This window comes from Bidens hawaiensis, unplaced genomic scaffold, assembly GCF_021521415.1.
Source record: "Bidens hawaiensis isolate Kalapana, Puna unplaced genomic scaffold, B.hawaiensis_p1.1 tig00017357_1, whole genome shotgun sequence".
Classification (NCBI taxonomy): domain Eukaryota; kingdom Viridiplantae; phylum Streptophyta; class Magnoliopsida; order Asterales; family Asteraceae; genus Bidens; species Bidens hawaiensis.
This window is the reverse complement of record NW_027492631.1, coordinates 129,310-150,911: the sequence shown is the minus strand read 5'-3', so window position 1 is coordinate 150,911 and position 21,602 is coordinate 129,310. Positions and strand designations below refer to the sequence as shown.

At 42.5% G+C, this 21,602-nt stretch overlaps 1 pseudogene; it reads right to left on the bottom strand.

The window, feature by feature from the left end:
• Positions 1 to 2,617: 2,617 nt before the first annotated feature.
• Positions 2,618 to 16,300, bottom strand: LOC143553739 (transcription factor LAF1-like; annotated as a pseudogene).
• Between the last annotated feature and the right edge of the window lie 5,302 nt (positions 16,301 to 21,602).

The window sequence follows — 21,602 nt, the reverse complement described above, 5'->3', positions numbered from 1 at the left end:
ATATAATAAATGTGATGATTAGTTATATATAATGGTTATAAAAAATAGTAAAACCAATTAAAAAGAAATGGAATGTCAATGGTTTTATAATATTAATCCAGCAGGCATTGTCAACCAGTGAACAGCAGCCTTCTGTTCTAAGCTAGCATTAAAAACTAGAAATCATGTTCTGTCACTGGTAAGCGCCAATGAAATGTGTCGTTGAAACGAATAAATTATTTTGGTGTTGAAGAACTCGAACATCTTTACCGACCGAGGCCTGAAGCCTGAGGTCAGCCACATTTTGGATGCAATATAGTTATATAAGTCCATGCTTGCTGTTTCTGTATAAATGTATTATTATGTATCTGTATTTGTTTTGACCTTTGGTCACTTAAGAGAAATACGCGCGTAAAATGTTTTAAAACTTTATCAAGGCATGTTCTAAATGTATAAATATCATTAGGATAATATATAAAAATTTGATAATGAAGGTGTTTTCTCTTGATGGTGGGGTTGTGATCTAGAAGACTTTGAAAGTAAATCAAAACTAACAGGTTGCAGCTAAGAAAACACTACTAAGGAAGTTGTTTGTGTGGATATTTTGTTTAGATTTCTTGGGTGGTAAGTAACCAATATCACCAACCCCATGTACATTTTATTGTGACACAGCTAACAAAAGTGAATGGATTTGAGATTTTATACATGATATTCTTGTTGGATAATTTACAATACCAGTCAACATTTCTTATATTGAGTTTAAAAAATATAATAATATTGTATTTAAACAAAAAAAAATCAATAATAGACAATTAAGGACAACGAAGGTGAAATAGGGTCAATATTGGGCAATTTAGAAGGTCATACTGGTTAATGGTGATCAATTAATGCCAAGCCAATAAGGGTTAATATTTACGACTAATTAATGTTAAGGTTGTGTGTGTGTGAAAGAGTGAGTGAAAAGAAGATGGCCTCACCACGACGATCCCCCCCTACGACCTTGTTAAAAATTTGTAGCACTACCCCTTACCACCCCTCCCATGCAACCCTGGTGCGGTGTTTGGGGGCGATAAAGCTCCTCCACGTTATTTTGAAACCCACAATAGGCCGTCTAATTGAGGATTGATATTGGTTAATCAAGGTCAACTATGATCAATTATGATTATGTCATTTTAGGTTACAATAAATTATGTTAGATATTAACTTACGATTGATGATAAATCCACAATTAACCGTTATTAGGCCATAATGATCATTAAAGTCTTAGCGAGTTTAAATATAATAGACCAGGTCATTTTAGGTCATATCAAATTACGCAAGTTGTTAGAACTTTACAGTGTCATCAATCAATGCAAAACTTGGTCAAATTTGATAATGTTATTAATCGTTAGCAAACTTGACAATTCATATTTATTTGTATAAATTAACTAGTTTGTCACTATTATATATAGACGGCTCTTTGACCATTCAAAAAGTAGCAAAACCTCTTCGAATAAACACCTTTGCGAAAATTCACAATGGTTCGTTGGAAAATGGCAACTGAAAGATCACACTCCTTTGAATAATCACCTTTAAACACTTCAACACCCAATAGACGCAACTTGCCTGAATCAATGTCTTCCATGGAACCAACATGGCATGGACCACTCGGATCATTATGACTCTTGAACCACACTCAAGGATCATTTCGTGTCCTCAAACCAATCCCTTGTGAATTTATTCTATGATTGTCTTTTCTATCTTTCGTAAAACTTAATCAAAACCATACATCAAAGGACGATCAAATGGATGGTTGCGTTTTTAACACATCCAAAATTTCAAATTTCAAAATCAACTCCAAATAAGGATCTTCTCCTAGATAGACATATGAATCATATCCAATAATCCATCCCTAAAGCATCCAGAACACGCTATGTCCACAAATTGTTACATCATATTTCAAACTTTTTAAAAACACTCACTTTTTATACAACACCAAACCGATCTACAAATTACTGTCACACCATCACATACTTCTATAACTAAAAGCATCCACAATGTCAAACCTATATATACAAACCACCACATTAGATTCCAAACTTTTTTAAAGAAATCCCACTTTCTTCATAACATTAAACTTTCATAAACCCCATTAAATACTATTAAAATTACATATAACAAGCATATATGTATGTGTGTGTATGTGTGAAAGTTTGGTCACCCATCCCCTTACGCCCTCAAGTTTGCAGCAACAAACCCACTAAAAACCTTCCCCCACAATGCTCCGTCCTTCGCCTCCTCGTTCATCTTATGCCACATCACTCAAACGAGCACCCACAAACTTTCTGTTGTGGATGCTCTAATTTATATAAACAGGTAAAATTTACATATTATATTTGCAACTTAAGAGTTAATTTACATACTATACTTGTTATGGTTTCTTTCTTCTATTGATAAGATGGCTTACTTGCAATAAAAAGCCGTCTATAATTGTTAGTCTGAAAGAATGGAATGCTAATAAAAAATAAAATGAACACTTTTATTAGTTTTTACACAATATGTGTTAATTATTGCTCCAAACCTCCAACTTCAAATATTAACAACTCACACTTCATGGACCTCAAAGTCCATAAAGAATAAAACTTAGCTTCACCCATAGTTATAGAGATCTTGAACTAGATTGGCTAGGGGTTGAAACTGAATATAAGTCATTAATATTGAAACATGAATATATTTTTTCTTCTAGTATCAAATCACTAAGGTCATTTTCCATATCTACCTCACTTCCAAGGTTCAATGTACTAATTCTTGATCCTTCTTTTATAGATGTTCCTTGAGAGCTCCAAGTAGGATACATTGCATCCCCATTGAAGAAACGTGGATCTACTCACTGGTAGCAGATCTACTTTCCTCGGGTATGATTAAACTGTTTCACCGATGGTTCCTTTGAATCCGTGTTCTTCCACCTACAAAATGAACAGCGCCGTTACTTACCCCTCAGAAAGGGACAGAGGGGTCCTCTTTGGGGTAACCCTCCGGCGTGAGAATCAGTATCTTTGTGGAGAAGATAATAAAGTGTGAGTCAGTGAAATCTCAAGAGTATTGCTGAATCGCTGAATACTCTTGATTGTGTGACTGTGTGCTTTTCTGTAACTGACTGTGAGTGAATATAATTCAATATGATTGAATGTGATATCACTGCTTGTAACTGTCAATGATTGAGTGTGAATGAATGTGTCATCAAAGTGGAGTTGATGCTGTATTTATAGTGCTAGGGTTTCCACTGGCTGGGCTCAGCCTCGTTGGCCTCCTCCAATCGCACTGCGCCACGTGTCCTCTGGGACACCTGGCGCTTTCTCGTTGGTTGAAATCATGTGGTAGCACATGTGTCATGCTGAGTTGTCGACCTTTCATTTGGCAGCTGTCAACATCAGCATATTCTTACTCCTTAAAAAGATGCCTTCTAGAAGAGTGTCTGACGTGCACAATCAAGGTTGCCCTGATCCTGATTTGGATAAGGACGAGGTTGATTATGTGCACGTGTGATATGCGCCCATCCTGAGGATGCGCGAAGTCTTCTTTTTATTCTCACGCGCAGATATTTCATGCGCAGGTGTGATATGCACGAGCGTGTGATATGCGCCGCGCGCTGGTGCGCCACGCGCATATGTGACACGCGAGCATATGTGATGTGCAAGAGCATGCGATATGCGCCGCGCGCATATGTTATGCGCGAGCATATGATGCCTGAGCATGTTTTGTATGCGCGATGCGCCTGGGTTTTGGCTTTGTGCCTTCATAATGTCTTTATCTTGTGGGTTGACCCGCCTTGCTTGGTGTTGAGGCGGGTACATACCTCTTCAAGCCCCCCCAGTCTAATGTGTGTCTTATCTTGCGCGAGCGTGGTAAGATAGATATTAGACTCACTGAATTGTCCTTTTATAGGGGGTTTTGTCGTTTTCTTTGTTGTTTCCATCGTCGCGCGAAGTTCTATCCATTTGGTTGAAAACGAAAGGTCCAAAGTTGGTTGGTGATGACGTGCGCCGTAAACGTGTCAGACGTTTCGTGTGCTCGAGGTGCTACAGTTGCCTTTCACGTCCCCTCACACAGCTGTCTTGAACACGTGTCGCACTCGCATTGGTTAGTACCTGCGAGTGGGGGCGCGTCTCTGTTCCGTGGCAGGTCGGTTACATCTTTTTGTCCCCTCACACAGCTGTTAGGGACACGTGTCGCGCCGTCGTTGGGTTGCCCCTGCGAGTGGGGGCGCGTGAAACCCGATCAGCTGCCACATTTCTCTCTCCTGGGCCTATAAAAGCAGGCTCTTAGGAAATTTTTATCTTCATCTTCATTGTTGCTAAAATTCAAATTTCTGCTTTCACATTCTGATTTGAGTGTTTACATCGATTCGAATCCTCGATTATCGGCTATTACAGTTGTATGTCTGATAGTTCATACTCGTCTAGCCCTTCAATCACCTCCGTTGCCTCTCGAAGACGCCGTGTGAAATCTGTGGTGATGTCGACATTGAAGCAAAAGGGGAAGGGGAAGAAAGTTGTTGAGACCACATCGGAGGAAGTAGGGAGGACCAAGGCCACCAAAAGGTGGAATGAAATCCCCTGCAAATTGAAGCAGGCAGATCTCGACAACCTGATCACCTCTCAGGGCTTTCCCACCCTGTTTGGCTGCATGTTGCCTAGGTCCGGGCAAACGGCGGCGGACCCGCCTGCCGGCTATATATCCCTATATAGCCACTTTTTCTCCCACTGCAACCTTCGTCTCCCGATGACAAGGTTTGTGGGTGCACTGTTGAAGTTCTATGGGATTCACATATCCCAAGTCCATCCGTTTGGACTCGTGCGCGTGACTCACTTTGAGTTCATGTGCAAATCCCAGCGCGAGGAACCCACTCCTCGGCGCTTTCAATATTTTTATAAGGCCAAGATCCAAGACAATTGGATCTCTTTTATTCCTCGCAGTCAGAAAGTGAAGTGCTCCACTGTTTCATTCAAGAGCCTTCATGACTGGTCTGAGAGGTTTTTTTACATTAAGGCCGGTGTGATCCCCATCCGTATGACCATGCGCTCTATTACTTCTGCGCCTGCGGATGAGGGTGTCCTCAAGAACCCAACTGGCGCATGGGTTAAGAAACTGACCGCCGAACCATCCCCCGCGAAGAAAATTTGCGAGGAGGCGCTGGTTGGGGTCGGCATGAGCAGGCTCTGGGCCGACAGCGCGCTTGAGCCCGTTATCCAAGTCGACGGGTTGTGTAAGTTTATTTCATTGCTTTATTTATTTTTTCTGCGCGAACATAATTCTTTTGCTGATATCATTTAACTTGGCTTTGCGCAGTCACCAAGGATTACATCCTTGCCGCTTATGATGAACATGTGGAGGGCGGCTCCGTCGAACTTGGCGCTGGGGAGGTTGGTTTCCCGGATCGCTTCGATGACCTGTTCATCCCAGTAGATCTGGATTTTGACTTTGACGGTGACGCGCCTGGTAAGTCTTCGCACTGCTGCTCATTCCTTTAGAATACCCAAGTTTATTAACATTTCTGTCGCTTGCTTTTGTAGATGCGCTTGAAAACTACGAGCTAGAGCTCGCGGAAGAGGAGGAGGAGGAAGAGGAGGCGCCTTTACTAAAGCGCAAAGCTAAGGGGAAATCTGGCGCAGGGGCCAGTAAGAAACAGAAGAAAGAGGACACCCCTGTCGCTCATCCCCATGCTCAAACGAAGGGACCTAAGGAAACCCAGGTGTTTACCACAAAGGTTTCTTTAGCTTCTCTGCCTGTGAGAGTGGGCAGACCTCCTGTCCACTTGAGGTATGGTGGCGTCGCCTCCTCCTTTCGCGCGGCTGAAGAGAGAAGCAGTGCCGCGCCTGCAACAGGTATACTTTATTTATCTTCATCTGCCTGAATTGTTATTAAACCTTTGCTCCTTTAAATGTTTGCAGAGGCAGCGACGGTAACAGTTCAGCCGCAGGCGCCACAAGGTGCCACGGCTGCGCCGGGGACTCCATCGAAGTCCCCTGTTCTACCCTCTGAAAAGGGTAGAATGGATTTTATGGCGATGTTCGATGCGCGAACAGAATTGCGCCAAGGTAAGTTTTGCACATATGTCTTTTAAATTTTTCCCTTTGGAGTCAGTCATAAACAATTTTTCGTTGTTTATTTGTTGATAGGAGTTGTAGCTGGCGCAACAGTTGCTGGTGATACTCCCGGCGGCACTTCCGGCGCCGCTGGTTCTGGTCCTGCTCCTGCTAGTGCTGAATCTCCCCTTATTGGGATTACCAAGGAGCAGGAAACCGTATTGCGCGCCGAACTGGCGGCGTCGAGACCTCCCTCGCCTCCTCCTGCACGCAGCCCTCCCCGCGAGGCTGGTTTGGAGCCTTCCAGGTCGCAGGAGAAGAGGCCTGTTGAAGAAGACGAGGAGGACGAGGGGGTTCAAGTTGAAGACTCCTTGGGAGACCGCGCCAGCCCTGCGATGCCGCAAGTGTTCGCAGCGCAGACCTCTGGTGGGGCTGGCGCTGACTTTCCTGCTTCTTCCCCGCAGGTATGTATTGATTTGTTGGTCCGCTGCGCGTACCTCCATATAAGTATGTTTTATGACTTAGAACTTTTCTTGTGTTTTGCAGGAAGGTGTCCCCGTTTACCGCCCGAGATGGAATATTAATGAAGAGAGTTCCTTTCAATCCATGGGCGTATGCGAGGACTTCTGGGCTCATGCCGTGCCTCCTACTGAAAGGAGGTATCAGGAGGAGCGCACCCGCGCGGACTTGCTGAACGACCATGTTTTCGCTGGGTCGGCTTTCTTCGCTGCTTCCCAAGAGCTTCGTCGTGATTATGTTAAAGTACGCGACGCTCTTGTGGAAGCCCAGCGAGAGGCTAAGGTGGCCGCCTGGAACCTGTCTGATGCTCGCGCGCGAGCTGAGAAACTCCAGGCGGAGCTCAGTGAAAACAGAGCAAGTGCCAACACCGCATACATCAAGCGCGGGCATGAGCTCCAAGCTGCGCGGGAGAAGCAGCAGTTGGCGGAGGCCGAAGTTGCCAAGTACGTGCGCAGAGTGCGTGTCTTGGAACAGCAGGCCGAGGCGCGTGACCAAGCTATCGTCCAGAGTATCACTGAGAAATCATCACTGGAGAGCGAGGTTGCGCGCCTGAAAAGGGATTTGGCGGCCGCGCAGGCCGATAGAGATGAGGCCTTAGCGACGGCGGCGTCTAGCCAGGAAGCACTTGGTGCTGCGCAGGCGGAGAAAGAAAAAATTTTGGCGGCAGCAGCGTCTGATAAGGAGGAACTAAAAAAGACTAAGGAAACTGTTGAGTTATTAAACTCTCAGGTTCCTGCCCTCGAGACGTCTGTTGCTGGCCTCGCGCAGGATCGCCAATGGCTGGTGTCACAGGGCATGGCTCGCTGCGCTTTGGCGATGAAATATTCCGCCGAGTTTCAAGCCCTTGTGATGGACTGCAATGCCGCCGCGCGTTTGGTTGGCCGAGCTGAAGGGTTTACGGATGGGTATGAATATGGCATGTTGAGGAAGAACCCATCCGAGTACCCTTACAAGAGCGATGCGGCCTGCGCGGACATGGCCGCGGTGGGGGAAAAGTATATGAATACTCCCATCCCCATCCTTATGCAGGTACGTTGATCATAATGAGTTTTTCTTGACTAACTTTTCTAAGTGTTTTGTACTCATTACTTTTCTAATGATTTACAGATAGCTGCGCTTGCTGACCAGCCCGACCTCGGCGCGCTAAAGAAGTTGCTTGATGATTGCGAGAGGGCTGGTGGCGATGATGGTGGCGCGGGGGATGTTGCCCCTGCCAGCGGCTCTGGTGGGGCGAAAGAATCTGCTCGTGACACCGTTGTGATCGAAGACTCCAATGAGGAGGAAGAACTTGACTATGGTCAGTTCGGGGATGAGGAGCAGACCGCGCCAGATGCTGCGGGAGATGATGAGGATGATGAAGCGGCTGACGTCGACGTGGAGACTTGAGAAGCCCTTCATCAAATTTTGTATATTTATTTTTTATACTTGTAATTTGTAACTCATCATACTTGTAAATTTCGATCCAATGGAATGAAACTTGTTCTCTCGTTTTCATATCTTGCGCATTTCCATTCATCTCTTCATGTTTGGTTTTATAGATATAAGATATGCTTGCACGTTAAAATAAGAACAAGGTTGTATGGAAATTATTCCCTTAACCTCTGTTCTATTTTGTTTGTGGTTCTCGCAGTATCTTGTTCATGCTGACATGCGCGCTAACTTGTCGTTATTTTCCTTTTCGCGCGTCGTTGTCGCGCGGGCTGGAAGTATGAGTTTAGCCATTACATGTCAGCTTGTGTTACTCAGATATCCACTATGATTCCGCGCGCGACCTCGACCTGAGACCTTAACATGATATGGCATGTACTTTGCCTTAGTTATGTTTAAGGATTCTTATGATCAGGCTGCGCGGGATGTAAGATGGATGTTTGTGAGTGTTTTGAGCTAAGGCTCTTTGTTTTGGGCTAAGGCCCTGACGTTTTTAGAGTTAAGACTCATTAACGTGTTTGAGCTAAGGCTCGTAAGTTTGGGCTAAGGCCCTGACGTTTTAGAGTTAAGACTCGTTAACGCGCTTGAGCTAAGGCTCGCGCATGTATGTTTTACTTCACTTTATTTTGTTTTGAAGTCAATATAGTGTTGTCATATTGTTCCAATTTAATAAAGGAAGTGTGAAACATGTATGCAAAGGTAATAGAACAAATATTGAAAGATAGCGCGAATCATCATTCATGATGGCTTAAAAGCCTTCATTACAAATTTGAACTTTTACATGAAGCATTTTCTAAGTTGTGCCGCGTTCCACGAGCGCGGTATCTTTTTTCCATTCAAATCTTTTAAAGCGTACGCGCCTTTCCCCAAATCTTCTGAAATTTGATAAGGTCCCTCCCAATTGGGGGACATTTTTCCTGGGGGTATTGCGCGACTAGCTTCATTGTTTCGAAGGACAAAATCATTTTTCTTGAAGTGGCATTCTTTAACGCGCTGATTATAATATTTTTCCAGCTTTTTCTTGTATCTGGCTTCATTAATGATAGCCGCTTCTCTGCGCCCTTCAAGCAAGTTAAGGTCCAATCTTCTTTCGCGCTCGTTATCAGTTTTGCTCATCATGAGTACCCTATGGGATGGGCATCCAATTTCTGCTGGGATCATAGCCTCAGTCCCATAGGTTAGGCTGAACGGGGATTCGCCATTGCTAGTTTTGCTTAATGTCCTATGCGCCCACAGGACATTAGGTAACTCTTCGACCCAAGAGTGGGATTCTCCCTCCAACCTTTTCTTCAGCCCATTTAGCAAACTTTGATTCGCGCGCTCCACTTGACCATTCCCCTGAGGGTGGTAGACGGATGTGAAGATTTGGTTGATGTGCAATTCTCTGAGCCAGCTTGATATCTTCCTGTCAGTGAATTGTTTGCCATTGTCGCTCACAATTTCCATGGGAAGGCCAAAACGGCAAATGATGTGGCTCCAGATAAATTGCTTCATCGCCTCAGCTGTGATTTTTGCTAGTGGCTTGGCCTCAACCCATTTTGTGAAATAGTCTATCGCCACTACCAAAAATTTCACTCGCCCTTGCGCTTGCGGCAGGGGCCCTACAATATCAATGGCCCATTTGTGGAAAGGCCATGCGGAGGTGACTGGAATCAAGTTGTTCTTTGGACGCATGGTGTTTGGCGCGTAGCTCTGACATGCCTTGCATTTTTGGATTTCTTTTAGCGCATCCAAGTACATGCCTGGCCAATAGTAGCCTGAGCTCATCGCCTTGGCAACCACCATGCGCGGGCCAGCGTGAATTCCACAGATTCCTTCATGAATCTCCCTAATCACATAGGTTGCTTCTTCAGCATCCAGGCACTTCATGAGTGGTCCAAGATAAGAGCGCCGATATAATGTACCATCAAGTAATTCATAGTTCTGTGCCTTGTGTCTTATCTTTCTCGCCTGTGCGCGATCGTCCGGTAACTTCCCCTTCATCAGGAATTCTGTTATTGGAGTTATCCAGGATGAAGGGGTTGTATGAATTACAAGGACCGATTGCGTTTGCACTGACGGGCTGCTCATTACCTCCACCCTGACATCCTTGCCAAAGTGATCAAAATTAGTTGATGCCATTTTACTCAACGCGTCAGCGGACTTGTTTTCGCTGCGCGAGATGTGTATTATTCTGAAGAAGTCAAACTGCTCAACGAGCTTTTTTGCCTGCTCTAAATACAGAGGCATTGTGTTCTCCTTGGCGTCATATAGGCCGTTGACCTGAGCAGCTACCAAGTAAGAATCAACATGCGCCTCTAGTCTTTTAACCCCAAACTTGCGCGCGATGCGCAGACCAGCCAGCAGGGCTTCATACTCAGCCTCATTGTTGGTACTCTTGAAGTCCAACCTGATAGCATAAGTATATTCACGATTATCAGGGTCCATCAGTTTGAGGCCTGCGCCGGACCCTTCGCTGTTGGAGGCTCCATCAGTGAATAGCCTCCAAACATCTTCTTCATCATTTGCTCGCGGAGGATCTACCTCGCGCTGAGCTTCTTCAATCTTTCCGTCTGGGATTTCCGTGATGAAATCCGCCAAAACTTGACCCTTTATCGCTGGACGGGGCTTATAAGTGATCGTGTGTTCACCTAATTCCAGCGCCCACTTTGTCAGCCTTCCGGATAGCGCGGGGCGTCGCAAAACTTGCTGGATGTTGTAACCAGTCAGAACTTCAATAGGATGACCATTGAAGTATCTATGGAGCTTGCGCGACGCGTGTGTTAGTGACAAAACTAACTTTTCCATTATGGAATAGCGCGTCTCAGGGTCTGTGAGCACCCAACTCACATAGTATATCGGCGTTTGTATCCCCTTGCGATCCACCAATAATACTGCGCCAATCGCGCGGTCTCCAGCTGACAGGTACAATGTAAGGGTCTCGCCAGGAAGTGGAGCTGTGAGCGCTGGCAATTTAATGAGACATTCTTTTATCTCAGTGAAAGCTTGCTCAGCCTCAGGCGTCCACTTGAATTGGCTCTTCTTCAAACAGTTCCTCAAGGTGTTAACGAATGGAGTAGATTTGCTGGCGTGGTTCGCTAGGAACCTGTTGATTGACACCAATCTACCATTCAGCTTCTGAACCTCTTTCATGGTGGATGGTGAAGGCATGTCAAGGATGGCTTCCACCTTTTCAGGGTTCACCTTGAAACCATCCTTAGTGACCATTACACCAAGAAATTTCCCCTCTTCTGCGCCGAAAGTACATTTGCTCGGGTTGAGCTTCATGTTAACCTCCGTTAGGCGCTGAAGGGTTTCCTCGATGTCTTTGAGCATTTGTCTCTCCTCCCTACTCTTGATCACCAAATCATCGACGTAGACTTCTAGATTTCTTCCGATTTGTTCACTGAAAACCGAATCCATAAGTCTCTGATAGGTTGCGCCCGCATTTTTTAAACCAAAGGGCATTTTTGTGTAACAAAAAACACCCTTGTCGGTTCTGAAGGCCGTCTTGTCTTCATCCTGTGGTGCCATTTGAATCTGGTGATAGCCTTTATAGGCATCTAGGAAACATTTGAGCTTGAATGGCGCCACGGAGTCCACCTTTGCGTCGATGTTTGGGAGGGGATAACAATCTTTCGGACATGCTTTGTTGAGGTCCTTGAAGTCAATACACATTCGCCATGACCCGTTGCTTTTCTTTACCATCACAGGATTGGCTACCCATGTCTGGTATCGAATTGGGCGGATGATGTTTGCGCGCAACAGGTCCTCCACTTGCTCATTCATGGCCTTCGCCTTTTCATCCCCCATGATTCTCTTTTTCTGTGCAATTGGCTCCACCGACTTAAACGTGTTAAGAGAATGTTGCGCCAAGTCTCGCGGGACCCCCGTCATATCGGAGTGTTGCCACGCGAAAACCGACGTGTATTTTGTAAGCAACTTTTTCATTCTCAATCTCGTTTCGTCTGAAATGGTAGCGCCAATTGTGACCGTTTGCTCTGGGAATTTTGGGTTTAAAATCCACTTCTCTGGCGCATTGTCAGCCATTGTAAGTTTCATTCTCCCTTCCCGCGGCGTGCTTGTCACTGCGCACAAATGATCGCGGTAAACAAATGCTACGCCTGTTGGTGTAGGGATCCCCAATGCGCCGTGCGCTGGCGACGGTACAGCATTAAATTGGGCAATCGTTTCCCTACCCAGGATCATATTGTGGCATGACGTGGTGGGCAAAACCAAGAAGTTGACAACTTCGGCTCGCTTGTGCTCATCATCCCCCATAGTTAGTTCAAACTGAATCTGGCCTAGGGGATGTATGATTTCATTTGAGACACCACAGATCGGTGCGTTCACAATTTCGAGCCGCGCTTGGTCTGCCGGGTCTAACTTTCTGAAACACTGCTCATACATAATGTCAGATTCGCTTCCAGTGTCCACCAGGACCTTTGACACCTCGTAATGAGCAATGTGTGTGGTGATGACTAGAGGACTGCTTATTGAAGGGCCTCCCCTGATTCTTGGGAAGATGACTTGCTGCTCGCGCCAATCTCCGTGAATTTGCGCGCTTCTCTTTCTTGACTTCTGCCCTTGTCGTCCCCCCTCAGCCACACAGATTCTTTTGTACTTCTTGCTGGCAGAGGCTCCCTCCGGTTGCTCATCTTCTATTCTTTGGTTTTTTACCAAGTGAGCCAGCCTGCCCGACTTTACATCCTTCTCGATCGCATCCTTTAAATGATGGCATGCGTCGGTGTTGTGGCCCGGGGACCTGACCTGTGAAATTCACAATATTTGCCACTGTTTTGCGGTCCCTTGTAGTGTAGTTGTTTGGGAGGCTTGAATTGGACATTCTCAGTACTTAACACCTGTGAAGGTGTTTTAGTGAGGGGAGTCCATATTCTTGGCAGAGGTCTGCTGGGATCTCTGCCGCCCTCCCTCTTGTCACCCTCCCCGTGTTTACGAGCATCCTTTTGGGGCTGGGGTGAGCTTGGTTGCGCTTGTTTTTCCGCGGAAGAAAAACTTGTTGGCTGCAACCTGGACCATACAGAGTTCTGTTTGGGCCTCTTCTCTTTGCTGCGCGGTGATTCAGCCTGATGCGCTCTTTCTCTTGCCCTATCTTGGGCAATCTGTTTCTCATTTCTCGCGAAAACTCGCGATGCCTCCATTAACTTGGCCCACGTGGTGGGCATACCATCTTTGCTTACGAGAGCTCGTCGTAACTGATCACTGCGCGCGCCTTGTATAAAGGCCACGCGCAGGAGCTGCTCAGTTATGCCCCCGATTGCCAGGGACTCCTGATTGAAACGAGTGATGTAATCTTCAATCGTTTCATCATTCCTGCGTATGCAGTGCATGATGTCATCAGGATCGCGCGTGTGCCTGCGCTGCTGCACGAAGTGGGCTTGGAACTTTTCTAATAGTTCCTCGAACCCATCAATTTGCCCTGTCGGCAAGCTTTCGAACCATACCCGCGCAGCACCCGTGAGGCAGCGAGCAAACATATGACACCATGTTGGCATCGTCCAGCTCTCTAGGTTTCCCGTGTTATAGAAACCCTGCAAAAAGTCATCTGGATCTGTTGTGCCATCATATTTGCCCAGACCACTTGGCATCTTGGTCTTGTGCTGGATGGGAGCCTGCGCGATGCGCGCAGTAAACTTTGAGTGTTTTACCAGGATGGCTGGTCTGTAGGGTGTGGTTACGTCAACTTGCCCTCTGACCGGTGGGCTGTATGGCATGTGCAGATCCAGATCTGCTCTGGCCCCAGGCGCCATGTTCACAGGCGCGCGGAGCTGCGAGCCTCCTGCATGAGTATCCCTTGTCTTCCTCATGCTATGCACTTCTTCATCACTGAACTCAGTGTGTGCAGTGTGAACAGAATGCCCTTCGTCCGGCGCGCGCGGCCTTTTTGTAGGCTGCTTATCAATCGCTTGCCTTTGTGTTTGGTCGGCTAGCTTCTTCTGTTTGATCATTTCAGTGTACTTTTCCATCAGACGCCGCTGCTCATTTATGAGCCATTCATTCGGATCGTTTGCTTCATCTTCTGGACCCATTGGTCCTTTGAGCTTCGCGCCGGCCATATTTTGTAACGTGTGATCGTCTGGAGGAGTTTCAGTCTGGCCGTGAGGGGTTGTGACGAAGGGACGGTTGCTGGTGGTACGCGTAGAATCACGCGGAACCCTCAGAACCTGCTGTCCGTCGTTAACACCCTCACGTTCAATATCCTCCAGAGCTTGATCAACGTTACGAACTCCAGAAACCATGGTGATTGATTTTTTTTCGTAGATCTGGATGAGATCTGATTGCCGTTTGTAACAGTGGATGGCGCCAATGAAGAAACGTGGATCTACTCACTGGTAGCAGATCTACTTTCCTCGGGTATGATTAAACTGTTTCACCGATGGTTCCTTTGAATCCGTGTTCTTCCACCTACAAAATGAACAGCGCCGTTACTTACCCCTCAGAAAGGGACAGAGGGGTCCTCTTTGGGGTAACCCTCCGGCGTGAGAATCAGTATCTTTGTGGAGAAGATAATAAAGTGTGAGTCAGTGAAATCTCAAGAGTATTGCTGAATCGCTGAATACTCTTGATTGTGTGACTGTGTGCTTTTCTGTAACTGACTGTGAGTGAATATAATTCAATATGATTGAATGTGATATCACTGCTTGTAACTGTCAATGATTGAGTGTGAATGAATGTGTCATCAAAGTGGAGTTGATGCTGTATTTATAGTGCTAGGGTTTCCACTGGCTGGGCTCAGCCTCGTTGGCCTCCTCCAATCGCACTGCGCCACGTGTCCTCTGGGACACCTGGCGCTTTCTCGTTGGTTGAAATCATGTGGTAGCACATGTGTCATGCTGAGTTGTCGACCTTTCATTTGGCAGCTGTCAACATCAGCATATTCTTACTCCTTAAAAAGATGCCTTCTAGAAGAGTGTCTGACGTGCACAATCAAGGTTGCCCTGATCCTGATTTGGATAAGGACGAGGTTGATTATGTGCACGTGTGATATGCGCCCATCCTGAGGATGCGCGAAGTCTTCTTTTTATTCTCACGCGCAGATATTTCATGCGCAGGTGTGATATGCACGAGCGTGTGATATGCGCCGCGCGCTGGTGCGCCACGCGCATATGTGACACGCGAGCATATGTGATGTGCAAGAGCATGCGATATGCGCCGCGCGCATATGTTATGCGCGAGCATATGATGCCTGAGCATGTTTTGTATGCGCGATGCGCCTGGGTTTTGGCTTTGTGCCTTCATAATGTCTTTATCTTGTGGGTTGACCCGCCTTGCTTGGTGTTGAGGCGGGTACATACCTCTTCACCCATAAACCGACAATTCGTTTGAATTATCACACCTCGGCGGAATCCAATCAGCAAATAAGATCTTTGGCATGATCATTTTATGGCCAGTTGATAAATTGTCCATGTCTCGAGATGACTCGAGACTTGAACTTACTGATTTCAAAGACGAAATAGAAGATGATTCTTCATTTAATGTGTTTGATTTGGCGATTTTCTTTTTTAAGTAAGAATGCCAGTGATTTTTTATCTCGTTGTCACTCCTTCCTGGCAAGTGTCGTGACATCTGGGACCACCTGAGTAATTTGAGAGTGTCTGTCATCAGTTTCTTTACCTAAATATATGATATTACAAGGTAACTAGTAAACAGAGTCGGCTCAATCATTTTGGTGTCATAGGGCGGATTTTAAAATGAGGACTCCTTGTATTTTTTTTAAAATTTTTTTTATAGAATTCTAAAGCTTTGTAATATTACAATTACTTTATATACGATTTCTAAACGGTACAAACCCACAATTCCAACTGATAATTCGAAAGATTAAGAGCTGAGGGTGTTGTGATTGGAATGGAAGTATCGAATGTGAATCGAACGCTAAACCCTAAAAGAGTCCATGTGTTTATCTTACTTCTTGCCTAACGTGCAGTGAAGGGTCAGGATAGTCTGCTCCTCATGATCAGTGAACATTCCGCGCTTTAATCCTGGCCGTAGATAGTTAATCCATCTAAGCCTGCAACTCTTTCCATTCCTTTGCAAGCCTGTGAAGACAAAAGCACAAAGTCAACTCCAATATTGTCTTCATTTTCAAGAAAATGCAAATCCTTCATCACCAAACAGATCATCAAGACAATAGAAAAGATGTTATCTTTAATCAGTTTGATTAATATCAAATTACCAGCATTAATGGGGACAGAACTCCAGCAGACAAGACCATGGTTAAGGATGTAGTCTCTTAGTTTTTGATCTTCATCAGGTGACCATAAACCTTTTTTGTGCTTTGGAGTTAGATTCACTGATGACTTGCCCTTCATTTGACAAAGAAGTTTTCAATATGTTAAGTGAAATTTTGTTGCTAGAAAAATAGTGTATGCAAGTGATCATAGGAGTGAGGCTAATGTTTTTGTATATATAATATACAGACATATATATAGCAAAGGTAAAAACAGTTATATCACATAAAAGGGTTTTGTTTAGAAAAAAATAAAGTATTGGCTTCAATTTGATGCATAAAGAGTCATCTCCTACAAAGAAAATGAATTGGTCTTGCAAACTAGAAGGTTATTTTTCTTGAGCTACTTGCATAAATAGTGACCATTTTTTTATATTAAATTATCCATCTCAATGACACCATTTTCATGCAAGAAAAAACTTGGAGGTTTCAGAAAAAATTCTTACTAAGGCAATCTTCCAAGTTAAGACGTTAACTAGTTTCTAAGTGTCATGACAATGCAACATAAACTAAAACCAAACATAACATGGGTCAAAGTAAAGCCACTCCGACAGGGGTGGCTCGTGGGACAGCGAAAGCGAAAACAATTTAGAGCTTTAGAGCGACACTTAATTAAGGCCTCCAAGTCAAAAAAAAACTTTATATATATATATATATATATATATATATTATAATGGTTAAAGTAAACTCAAAGTAATGTATTGATGTGGTGATAGGCTTGGTTGTTACTAAAGTATAGGTTATGAGTTCAAAACTTGCAATAAGCAAATTTTTTTTCTTAACAATTATGATGAAAATGGCACAAAATCTTGTTTCAATTTAGGCTTTCATATTCGTTGAGCTGGTCCTGCTGACGCCAATCATCATTTTGATAGGATAGCATGTTTGGGTAACCTTTATCGCAATTCGCAACATATTAAAATTATGAGGATTTTTAGTTATATCTTAGAATATAAAATATAAAAATTGTTTTATTACGTGTGTTCAATACGAGTATAAATGACTATAGGTAGGGTTTATATTAGTATGAGCCAACAGGCCCTAAAAACCTGAAATGGACCCTTGGCTTATACTTATAAACCCTAAATTCTATACGTTCCAACCGCCAATAGTCGTAAAACTGGAAGTTCTAATCCATAATTTCTCCAATAACGTTTTTTACTTTTCTTTATTTGAAAATTTCACATGCATAATGACCAAATCAATATATGCTTATATCATCCATTGACGGATGGCCAACATGGCTCTTCAGAAGGTTAAACTAATCTAATTAAAAATACTTTTGGTTAACCAATAGACTTATATATATTCACACTTACCTAAAACTTGCATGCAAGGTCAAAATGTGAAAATCTGATCCATGGTTAAAATCCTTAATTAGTTCAAACTTATTGAAGTTTATTGCATCATTAATCAAAGTTTTTGGGATTAAAGCCAATATTAAAATTGGAGCCCTTTCGGTAATCGGTAGAAGCAGATATTTATTTTCTTTGGATCCTAACACGCTCGAGTATGATCATAAGACACATTTTTTTGTAGACGATTTCTAAAAGTCACACGTATTAGAGTTTTAGTTAGTTTTAGTTATAAAATAATCTTTTTAAAAAAGAAAAAAAACTAAAAAAGTATTGATCTAGTTTTTGCTGCCCTTGTCAAATCTTAAAATTAACGAAATATTAATCCTTAAAGTTTGACCCTTAGAGCTTCAGTTTATTTATTTATTTACTTTTACAATCGAGTTGCATCCGATTTGATACCGGTATTTACTAAATTTTTTTGTCTGCGGTACCAGTTCAATACCGGTATTTAGTGAGCTCATCCCTAGATCACATAATGAAAGATTCTACTGGTGAGACAAGAGTTTCTTTAATGAGAATTTGCTAGGGAACTCATTAGAATAATGAGTAGCAAGTAATCTACTGCATTGGCCGGTGCAACGTGTTACAGATCGTTTAGAATATATCCTGGTTTAATTTGGTCTATAATTTTTAATGACATTTAATTGTTTGAAGTTCTAGATTCAAATCAAACACAATAACAAAGCATGGATATTTTTTTGTCATTTGCTACATCAGTTTTGACTTGACTTATATATATAAATTATTTATCTTATAATAAATAAACTAAATGCATTAATAAGATTTAACGAGTTAATGACAAAAAATAAATTATTGCATCAATTAAAGGGTCTTGGTTCGCTGATGGGGTGATCATGTTAAATTGGAATTGGAGACTTCGACTCGTATGCGAAACAATAGTTAATGAGTTAATGTGCCTGTTGGAGAAAATATATAATTTTAGATTTAAAGGTGGCATTGACAAGTGGGTGTGGAACAATGAAAGTTCGGGATCGTTTTCGGTGGCTTCTGTGAAAAGGTTGTTGTGTCATGTAGATCATGTTCTTCAAACTAACATTTTAGACTGGAACTCTTGAGTTCCTCTTAAAGTGAATGTCATTGTGTGGCGTGCTCTTCTCAATCGGCTTCATACCATAGATAATTTAATTAAGAGAAAAGTGTTTTCGGGTCCAAACATTTGTTGTTGTTTAGCCTCGGGTGATTCGGTGGAGCATGTGCTCCCTTCTTGTTATATCGCCTCAGTGGCTTGGCATAGGCGGGTTAGTGTATGGTGTGATATCCCACCTATATTTGCTTTTTCGGTTCAAGACATGTTCAACATTCATAAACATGTCACCCGGGATGAGAATAAAAAGAAGATGGTTAAGTCGATTATTATGGTGGCATGTTGGTTCATTTGGAGCATAAAATGTATTTTCTCTAATATTCTAGTGAAAGTTTGGCCAATATTGGACGATATTAAAGTTTTAAGTTTCTTGTGAAATAAAAATAGGGCTAGAAACTTAGATTTAGATAGAGAAGGTTAGCTATGTAATTCTGGAATATGTTGTTTTTGTGTTGTTTTGTTGCCTGCTCTTGCTAGTGGGGTGTTTGGCTTGTGTTAATAAAGTTTGCAGTTAAAAAAAAAAACTAAAACTGTCATTTTATGCATGAATATCATCCAAGTAGTAAGATATTATCAACGAATAACCGAGCAGTGATAACTCATCAACTATAGCTTGTGCCATCAGTGAACCAAGACCCTTTAGTGGCAACACACGAGCAACAACAACCAAATTGTTGCCCGACACACGCAATTAATTGAGACCTTCTAGTGGCAACTAACATGCAAGCAACAGCAACAACCAAGCTGATGCCTCATGCCCTCATCAATGGCACCTAACCACTCGGGACTTTCTACAGTGCAATAGCAAGCTAATTAAGACAGTAGCTCGTTGTAGAATAACTACAACCCCGTGAGGTATTGTGTATTATATATTAATCAATTATAACAAACTTAATTTTTTATGTTAAATTAATTTATCATAATAAACTAAGTTTTTAAGGGCTATCTATGTGTTGTTAAATGAGATTTTTTTTTTGTTTTTCGTTTTCAAGTTCATTTATACACCGTGATTTTTTTTGTAACTTTTGAATATATCAGTCTTTTATGAACATAAGCCAAGCACCCCTGCCATTCTAGACTTAGCGATTTTAAGCGGGTTTAATAGCAGATAACAACTATATATATCATATATATAACTATAGTTGTTTATGTACAAAGTTAGTAAAAAAATCATAATCACTAATCTTTCTAATGTTTTTTTTTGGTCCTTATTTATTTGGTCTTTAACACATGAAAAGTGATGGAAAGTTGGAAACTTAAAATGTCAACTTCCACAAGATTTATTAATAAACAAAAATATACCATCATTTTAAAACAATTTAGAAGAACCAACCCCCATATTGTTTATCCAACAGGCTTCATACTTTCAACTGTCGATATCTTTGTTTCTATACTTTCTAGATTAAAAAGTTTGGAACTAATAATGCAAAAACAGGCCATAATATTTTGTTTATTCTTGGCATCCAACTACTTGTAATAATTAGGTCCCAAGATGAAATAACCAGCGTGGATGTATGCTTACGTGTTGGGCCCCACGCTTCACTTTTGCTTGGCCATCAATTTTGTCTTTCTAGCCAAGGTAGAATTAGAAGGGCACAAATCGGTTAACTGCTTTTTTTTATACCGGTTATCGGTAAAACCAGTTTTGACCGTGTTGACCTATAACTGGTTCAGTTAATAATTAGTTTTTCTATCTCGAAAACCATAACCGATTAAACATGTTTAACTATAATCGAAACCGGTTAACAGGTAAAACCCAGTATTTTAATAGAAAATAATAAAAACCTAAATAAATGGTTTTGATTATCCGGTTTTAAACCAGTTCGATGCTCAATACTCCAAACCAGTTACTTAGGAACCGCTGGTTAGAATTTTCCTTTATTTTAGTGTGAAATTCTCATTAAACTCAAACCGAGTATTTTAAAAAATTGCATACTTATATTTTATGTGTGTTGTCTATATAAATATTTGTTCATATATAATTATATATAAAATAAATTAAAAATATTCGAGCTAAACCGAATCGAGCATACATTTGCTCGTTGCTTGGCTCGTTTACAAACCGAACTGAGCAGAGCGGCTCGTTTACAATTGAGCGGAAAAACGAGGGAGCATTTTTCGAACAGGATCCAAGCGAGCGGCGAGTGGTTTGGACGGCCCTATACTTCAACAAGATGCTTACGATGGGCTTTCAGAAACAGGCCTGAATATTTTGTTGAATAATTGACAGAACGCAAAAACTTGAATAAGACCGTACGTTGGGCTTTCAGAGATGGGCTTTAAATATCATTATTTATTTTAATAAAAAACCAGGGCAAAATTCAAAACTATATGATTTATCTTTTACCTTTATCACTAGTTTCAGGTTACATTTTTCACTTTGTTAGTTTTCCAGTTAACTCTAAACATGTGCAAAACATATGAGTGTTATTGTCTTTTATCATTTCATCCGTTACTCATGTTAAATAATAAACGAATAAATCACAAGACATAGCCATACCCTAATCAAGCGGGTATATTCATCGTCTCCCCAAATCTCTATGGTACTCACAAGTATTTTTCTGTTGAATACTTAAACATACTCCTCAAAGCTTACTATATTAGAATCGGCGATTAAGCAACTAAATATGGCAGATGTGACGTTAAATCCATTATCTAAGCTAATACCATCCGCAAGTGCTAATCCTTAGGTAAATATACCACAGTTAGGGCTGTCACTTTTACCCGAAACCCAACCCGAGAAAGCCCGTACCTAAACCCGAACTAACCCGACCCGAAAAACCCGAACCCGATAAAACACTTACCCGAACCAAAACCAAAGTAATTCGGGTTGGTTATCAGGTTTGATTTATAAGTTTCGGGTCAACCCGAAAAACCCGAATAAACTTTTAGTTTTGAAATTAAATATATTTTTAGGTATA